We start from the raw sequence: 8996 nt of genomic DNA, 5'->3' as shown, positions 1-8996 counted from the left end.
TGGAGTGACATGCCTGGTTGTGGTTTAGCTCAAAAATAAAATGCAGAGTGGTGAAACATGCTTAGACAGGAAATCACTTACTTCCTTGTGCAGCCGCTATGACAGCAATGTTGATGTTGGATCTTCTCTACCAGAAAGAAAAAAGTAAGTTCAATAGAAATAGGGCTTGATTTCAGTAGGGATGAGTCGTCGCCTCTGTCTGGAAGGTGGTTTTCTGCAGTCGCTGTGCACAGAGCATCAGCCACACAAGCCTGCAGAGGTGGGCAATTGTACATTTATCTTCCTTTATCTACAAGATGCACAGCCCTCAGTAAGGAAAAAATAGTGATTTAATTCTGTTTGGTTGAACCCAGTAAGAAACAAGGAGGTATTTTCCAACAGGACTTGAGGCAGTTTCATTTCCATTGCCCTTGAGACAAAGATTTATAGTCCTGTCACTTGAGGGCAGCTGCTTGCACTCTTAACTCCTGTGCTGCCTTTGAAGAAGAGGATAATAGTCTTCAGTGACCAAAAAATCTTGGACTCACACTCTCCAGGGTTTGTTTGGCAGCTGCTTTGCAGTTCCTTTCCTTGCTCATGGAAGCAAAGGATGAAGCAGCAGTAGCATCCCCACATCCTCCAGGGTTTTCTATTCTTTTTTTAAAAATAGATCTTTCTGTGAAAAAAAAATCGTATTTGTTCCTATTTGTCACATGGTATCTTCTTGTCTTTCCCTTGAATCACTCCCACACATAGCTGCTCTCCCACGTTAAGCCATACATGCCACAGTGTCCTTGTTGGATTTATGGGCAGTGGCCAGTCCGTGTTGGCTTGTTTTCCAGGATGCTGCTGTAGTCTCCAGACTTATCCTGGTGGTTCAACTGCCAGCACTTGTTGCTTCATGAAATCCCTCCCTGCAACTATGCCCACCACAAATGTGCTGCCCAGTCCAGTCATGGAAAATTTGCTTACATCCCATTGCAGACAGGGTAGGTTGTGGACACATGCCTCCTGGAGCAGCGGCACACCCACACATATCTAACTAACCACTATCAAATTCAGCTTAACCTCAGCAGTATGAAGTTGCCCAGTAAGACTGAGCCACAAATTGACCTAACCCTGCCTGAAATCACTCCTCTGGGGCTTTAAATTCCATCTACATTCATTAAAAAGAACCATGATCGGTAAGAGACCAGCAGTTGCACTGCAGCAGTGGTAATGACATGGTGACCTGCATGATGCAGGGACTGTCCTGTACACTGGCTGCGCAGTTGTTCGTGCTACCCCATGCTCTCCAGGAGAATCCCATGGTGAGGACGGTGATAGCAGTGTCCCTGCCGGCTGACTGTCAGCTAGGGACCAGTTACTCAGCCTGGAAACACAAAAGGAGGCAGGTACCATCCTCTACCCTCCTGCTCTCAAGTGGCCCAGCACAGGAGTGAGGAGGCAGTAGGAAACCTGCTTGGACCATAATGGGCTGTGGGGAAGTGCTCACAGAACGTGATGATCCTTCCCACAATGGAGGCTGGACCTGAAATTGATGAGGTTGATTGATACCGGCTTCTCTCACAGAGCACAATCCCGTGACATAGTGCCAAGTCAGGCAAGAAAGCTAGCTCCAACATACTGCTCAACCCAGTCTTGAAGGCATTGGTTGTCATCTTTATGCCGAAAGACACGTACATGCTGTTGTGCACATGGGATTACTTCAGCAGGTTCCAGCCTCCAGAAATTGATGCCAGCCTGAGAGAGTAAATCTACTGCTGAGCTTGAAGGCTTCTCTGCAGAGGTGCAGCCCAGACTCAGGATTGCACTGGTTGGGACATCCTCATACTTCACTGTCATTTGAGGAGGACAAACCCAGCCTTCTGGTCCAGGAGATGTCAACTCTGGCTCTTGGCAAGACGCATTTCTAGATCCTAACTAGATCCTATGTGGGTTTCTACCTGATTTCTCTTAGGATTAGTAGAGGTTACGGAGTATTTCCCTGTAGAAGGCCTCATAGACCTAATGAGAGAAAATGGCCCAAAAAAGTAAGCAGGTTGGGAAGGGGCATAGTCCTGGTTCAGGTGGCATTATGGTCAAGAGGCAGGAGGTGTGATATACTGTGCCTGTGCCAAGGGGCTGCAGCTGAGCACCCTCTGCAAACCCAGCGCTGGTTTCCAGTCTCAGACACCTGAAGCAGATCAGCCTCAAAGCTGCTGTGTTACATCTGGAGTTAAGGAGGCATTTTTAATATCAGTTTAGTCATGAAAATAAATATTATAAATAAATTATCAAGACAAGATAATCCTCGTAAGAAACCAGTTGCATCTAACAAGAGAGGAGTTCAGAAAGCTGGTCAGGGATAGTTATTGAATGGATTCACCCAGTTTGGTTGCTGAAATAAACCTTCTTACCATATTTTTATAGAAAAGAATCCGAGTTAAATAAAATACAATTTCATACTACTGATATTTGAACTGGGGCTATAGCATCAGCTGGATGTAGGCCTGTGCTAGACATCCCCGGAGGCAGGCGATGCTCTGTAGAGCTGAGGTCAGGCCCATCTCCCAGGCTGGGCGCTGTAGCGGCTGCTGGGCAGGGGCTGGGTTGGACTTCCCACCTGGCACAGTGAAGCCTGACTCTGAAGGGACCACTTGATCCTAGTGTACAACTGTCACTATTTCTTCCATGCCAGAAGCGGGGAGGACAACCCATAGTCATGTAGAATGGAAGTTGACATTCAGTTGCACAATGACATTATTCAGGCTGTTCTGCTTCGCTGGGTTCCTGCCAGTGTGCTCAGATGGCTGGGGGAACCCCAGGCCCAAGTTGGAGTGCCCATGGTCCAGGTTTCACTGCTCCCACCACCCCGCTGGCTGCCTTGGGGGCCTTGTGGCTCCTGGAAGGTGAGGATAAGCTTCCAACAGGGCAACTGAATCCTGTCTCTGTGGCTCCCAAGGACTGTCAGCAGAAGATGGGAGAAATCCCCATTGCCAACGAAATCCCCAGTGAGGGGAAGATGCTGCATCACCCCAGGTTTCAGTGGGAGGACATGTCCCTCTTCGCCCTCTGTGGGTGGAAATTGGATCCCCAGGCACCCTGCAATCCCTGGGTGCAGGTACAGGAACCCACCTGATATGACTGTTTGAGCACTGTGGTTTTGGGCAACACTTTGAGCTAAGCTCTGGGTAATGAACCAGCATGGCTGTACCAGGGGCAATGGAGACCATCAATGAGCATCTACCAGTGGTGTTGCCCAACAGGAGGCTTTGGTGTGAGCTCAGTGCATAGATAAACTAATTACCAGGTAAAATGACAGATAGAAGAGAATTGGGAACCGCATGATCCAGCGATTGATTAATTAAATATTTACTAAAGGCATGCCTGATTGATGCTCTTTGGGGTCAGACTGGATTTACTCCAAAAGCTCCAGGAACTTACAGTTTTCTGGTGGTGAATTTTGTATGACCCTTGAATTATCTATTTCAGATGTGAAAAAGTCTTCAGACTTCTCTTTCTCTCTCCATTAGGTTTGTTAGACCTGTTTAAGCGTAATGCTTGCGACTTGGCTATTGTTAATCACATGTAGCTCTGTGAACTTAAACCCCACAATGCCACTTTATTCCTGGTTATTCAGGAAAACATTAGGTTAAGCAGCAAGAAGGCAAAAAAAAATAAGCAAGGGATAATTTTTTGAAGAGCAGACATTAATTCCAGATGAAGGAGCCTCGTGCCCAGCTTCCAGGGAGAGCAGTTCAGAGATGATCAAGTGAGAAAGGGAATGATTTTGTCTTTCTGAGTTTCCAGCAGATACATCTCTTGCTGGGGACCTGAGCAAGGACAGGTTTGCACTGATTATACACTGCTTGGTAGTAAATTGTTGTTTCATCCCTAGAAGGAGAAAAGGCAACAGGAGCAGCTCTCAGGAGGACTTGCTGGAGAATGCAGTATCTTGCAAGGAGGAGGAAAGACGGGCTGCTTAGTGTCTTCTCTAATAACCACAAACCAGCACAATAATTTGGTGCTTGGGAATTTGAATGAGAAGGGCACAGCTGCACACAAACTGCTTGGTTGCAACCCCAGTGGCTTATGAAATGTGCTGTGCAACTGGAAGTCCTTATTGTTGCCGTTTTGGCCCTAAGCCACAACAAGAGGTATCTGCGATGATCCATGCTTTCATACTTGTGGTGTGCCGTGGAGCTTAAGGCCAAAGGCAGCATCATTTCACACAGCCAGGAAGCGTGTTAATACCTTGCCAGTGCAGGCGCTGGAGACAGTTCGTCCAGCATGAATTCTTCCTTTTTTGTTTTGGCCTTAATACCCCCACTTTTTTCCAAAATTAGAAAGAATGTCATTGGCCGTGTGTGCTTTCGCTGGTGTGGAAAGCAGATGGAAAAAAAAAGCAAGATGGTTTTCTTACCTGGTTTTAATTATTTCCTTTGGTTTTCCCCACCCACCAATTATTCCTAATATATTTCCTGGACAAAAATACCTTTAACAGGGGGCAGGATCTTGACCGGACCTTTATCCTGCTCTAAACATGCCTCACAGTAGTTTCAGCCTAGATTACTCCCTTTTTGGGGTAAAAAGCATCAGCAAAAGAGTAATAAGCCTTCTAAGGTTAGTTAGCGTTTTTTAGTAAGACCAACATGTTCCTTTAGCTTAATGCTTGTTCTTTTTTTGCACTGCCTTTGGTGAAGAGGGAGAGATCCAGAAATGCTTCACCTGTTGCTTTTCTGTGCTATTCTGAAAACTGAAAACAAACCTATTAAATAGGGGCAGATCAGTAAAACAAGTACCAATAAAGGCAACTTCAACATCGCTCCAGCCCTCCACATGCCATATACCGGCTCAGGCAAATCATGCAATGGCTGTGTCCCACCTCTGAGCTGCTGGGAGAAAATAGTCATGAGGCAGAGGGGGCTTCCTGATTTCTAACTGACATTATTTTTGCATCAGGATACTAGATATATTTGTTTTGTGTGCAGCTTTTCAGAGGAGGTAACAGCTGCATGCTAGCCTGTTGTCATGGTTTAACCCCAGCTGACAACTAGCACCACAGAGCTGCCCACTCACTCACCCTCCCTGGTGGGATGGGGAGAGAATCACAAGGGTGAAAGTGAGAAAACTCGGAGTTGAGATAAAGGCAATTTAATAGGTAAAGCAAAAGCCATGTGCATGAGCAAAGCAAAACAAGGAATTAATTCACCACTTCCCATCGGCAGACAGCTGTTCAGCCATCGCCAGGAAAGTTGGGCTCCATCACGCTCGATGGCTAATTGGGAAGACAAACACCATCGCTCCGAACTTCCCCCCTGCCTCCCTGCTCTGTACACACTGAGCGTGACTTCACGTGGTACAGAATATCCCTGTGGTCAGCTGGGGTCAGCTGTCCCAGCTGTGTCCCCTCCCAGCTTCTTGTGCACCCTCAGCCTCCTCACCGGTGGGGTGCTGTGAGAAGCAGAAAAGTCCTTGACTCTGTGAGCACTGCTCAGCAGCAGCGAAAACATCCCCATGTTATCAGCGCTGTTTCCAGCACAAATCCAAAACACAGCCCATACCATCTACTATGAAAAAAATTAACCCTATCCCAGCCCAAACCAGCACACCTGTCCCAATGCAGAGTTCATGTTTTGTGTGACCATGGTCACAGACACGCGTCAGGGAGTTATTCGAGCCCATTTTGGAAGAGATACCTGTAAAGAAAGTGATGCCCTTGCACAATGTCTGCAGTTTATTGTAGAGCACAGGTGCGAAGCCTCAGCATCGTGGTTCCCTCCCAACCTACAGCTTTTCTGCCCGGGTGTGTACCAGTCTCCTCCCAGAACGAGGTGAACTTTCCACTTCCCAGAAGTCCAAATTTCAAAGCTGTTGTGAACTGACAATCATAATGTGTTTTGGATTAGGTCGGTTTAAATGTTTTGGTTTTAAATAATGCAAAAATACTCTATTTTTATTTCAATTGTTTTCTTATTATCATTTATTTTCTCTATTTTTAAATGCTTATTCTATTTTTTAAACTCCAGCCATAGATCAACTTCGTATTTGAAGAGTTAAGCTGACAAACTCAGCATTTCAGCAGTTTCAAAGCTTTTCTAACCAGCTATCAAAGGGGCAGATTCACTGAAACCAAGACTTTCTGCAAACTGTTCTGGTTTTAGCAAACTGGCATTTTTTAAGGAAAAATATGCTTCACAGGAGAAATTCCAGTTCTCTTTGCCCAAGTTATTGTATAAAAGCTTTCATAACACTCAAAGGTCAGTTTGTTTTCTTGGAGAAAGCAAGTTCATGTTTTCTTCCACTCTCCCAACACGAAAGGAAATAAAAATAGATAAACAGTCCCCTTTTGGTAGTGAAAGCACAATTTTGTGCTTCTATAAGCACTTTATATGTTTGAAGCACTGTAGAAAAAGTAATTAAGTAGCTGAAAACTTCTGTGGCTGATCTGGTGAACCTGAAGCTGTGGAAACATTGAAGTCCCAAGGCAGAGACATCTCACGCTTGCTGGCTTGCAGAGGTTGTCATTGGCCATCAGGCTGCAAGGAGCTCCAGTGTCCTGCGGCTCCATGCGGATCACATGGAGCCAAGGCTGTCCTTTGCTCGTTCAGTGGCTGTGCTTCGCTTTGTGGAGCCCTGCCAAGTCTCCCAATGAGCAAAAATCCCAAAGCTTACCTTGAACTTGGGGCTTTGCTTGGATGAAATCAAGCTCTTCAGCCCCCCGGTTTGCCCTTGGTTTTCCAGAGCCAAAATCTCACCCTGGATGGAAACCTTGCTGCTCTGACAAGGTGTTAAAGGTCACGAGCACTTGCCCAGCCAGCACGTGGGTGCAGTGGAATGGGGGTGAGGCACCAGCCTGGCTGTGGTGGTTGGGGGCACTGAGCCAAGGGGATGGTGGCAGTGCTTGCAACCAGGTGGCAGTTGCTGTGGGGCCTTTTGGCAGGTTGTAGATATGATGCAGGTTTGCTGGGCAAGGAGGGTAAGCTCCGCATTATAAAGCTCTTTGCAGGACGGAATGCCTGATGCATGTCCATATGTACCATCTGGGGAGAAAAAGTGACATTGCAGAGGGACTGGGCTGGTGAGATGTGATGCCAGGAGGATGCTGCTACCAAGAAATCACATCTACAACTTGGAACAAATTTGGAGGGGGAGTTGTTAGCCACAGGAGCAAGCAGCTAAGGCTGTGCCTAACACACAGGGCAGGAGCATGCCATGCTGTGGCTGACAGCCCCACGTCCCAGCCCTATGTCCCAGCCCCTGCGCTGCCCAGGCCATGCCACTTGCAGGCAGTCTAAGTAACTTGTCTCTTCTGCACCTCGCCCTGGTTGCATTTAAAGAATGTTAAAGTTCCAGCATCGATGAAGGAAGCCACAGTTTTGGCACAGCGCGTGTGGCGTCAGGGGAATCCTGCAGGCAATTTTGCAAGCCTGACGTAAAGTTATAGCTGTGGCTGATTGCTCAATCAATTAATTATGGCATCCTTATTAATGTATGAATGAATGGCAGCACTCCGGGTCAGGGTCTCTTTGTACTTTGAGATAAGAGGTTATGCAAGGCACATTGCTATAATACAGCAGGGCAAGGAAGAGAGGAGTGGCAAGAGGGAGACAATCAAGCTGCCCCTTCAGAGGGCAGGACCTGCTGATGGTGGCCAGCTGCCAGGCATAGGCCTGTGCAGCCAGCACTGTGCTAACGCTGGGAACCATGCAGGATACACAGAATATACGACCTGCTGTGAGACCCTCCACACCGAAACCACAAGTCATCAAAAGGCATGTGCGCGAGCTGTATTTCTTGCTTTAAGCAAGACACTGTTTGCTGGCAAACAGGGTGCAGGAGGTGACACCTGGGCTCACAGACTCTGCCTGCCCACGGAAGCAATCAGGTTTAATGGAGACTGCCTGGACTTCTCCTGGGTTCATGCTTATGCTCTGCATCTTGGAGAAACAGCCTGGAGGGCGTTTCCAAAACTGCTGTTGATGCCCTGGATTGCTGATGCTCCAGGGACACAAACTGCTCAGAAAATAAGCATTATTTACTGAGTACGTAGGGTCTGCTCAGTCCCTTGCTGGAAGCTCAGAGTGTGTGCTCCTTCCCACTCAGCTTGTTCCCAGCAGAAAAGTCCCAAGTCACAAACAACTGAAAATAGCAAAATGATCTCATAGATCAGTTGCTAAAAATACAGAGATGAGTCTAGTTACAAACACTGTGGCTGGGTGGTTCGTTATTCACTCAGCAGAGGAAGGCATCAGAGAATCTGGGATTCTTCCACTTTCAAAATCATTCTTCCTTTCTGGTGTTGCCCGCTGCCCCTTCCTGAATGGCATTGAGCCTATCTGAGAGGAACTTATTCAGAAGGAAGCACCGACAAATGAGGCAGGAGTACATCACACCTCTCACGGGCTACGGGCTCTGCCAACAGCTGCCTGTCACCCAGGGTTCCCTGTCCCGAGCCCTGCCCCTTTCCAACAGGAGAGAAAAGTCTCACACCCTGTCCTGAGATGGCAGGTGTTTGCCCAAGGGAATCAATCCCCATACAGTCACAAGGCGGGTGCAGCGGTTTTGAACGGAAGCTTGATGCTGCCTGAAGACCTGGTGTAGTTTTGACCTGAGGCTGCTCACTCATCTTCAGGACTTACCTGGAACCAGCAGAGAAGTCATTCCAGAGGCTCCTGGGCTGTGGGGACCGAGAGGTCTCTCCGGCGAGCAGCATCCAGGCAGCAGCCGCTGTCTTGCTGCAGGGCCCATGGTGGTCTGGCCATGCTACTTGGCTTCGCTTTGGCATCTCCCGGTAAGCAACATGCTCAAAGGGTGCTCAGCTGGCTCCAGTTCAGTTCCTTCCTTCCCACTTCTGCCTGGACAGATGTGAAATAAATGCAAAGTGTATTTTAGCAAGTCGCAGCCAAGACTTTGGGAGCTGAAAGGTCACTAGTGAAAGCTATATAGCCCTCACCTGTGCTTAGCAGGTTGCCCACAGCAGTGTCCATCCCTCTGGCTTTTCTTAGATGCAGACAGAGGGATCTGGCATCCTC

Source organism: Buceros rhinoceros, unplaced genomic scaffold (assembly GCF_000710305.1).
Source record: "Buceros rhinoceros silvestris isolate BGI_N320 unplaced genomic scaffold, ASM71030v1 scaffold5029, whole genome shotgun sequence".
In the NCBI taxonomy this organism is placed as follows: Eukaryota; Metazoa; Chordata; class Aves; order Bucerotiformes; family Bucerotidae; genus Buceros; species Buceros rhinoceros.
Note: the sequence above shows the minus strand (reverse complement) of the source record.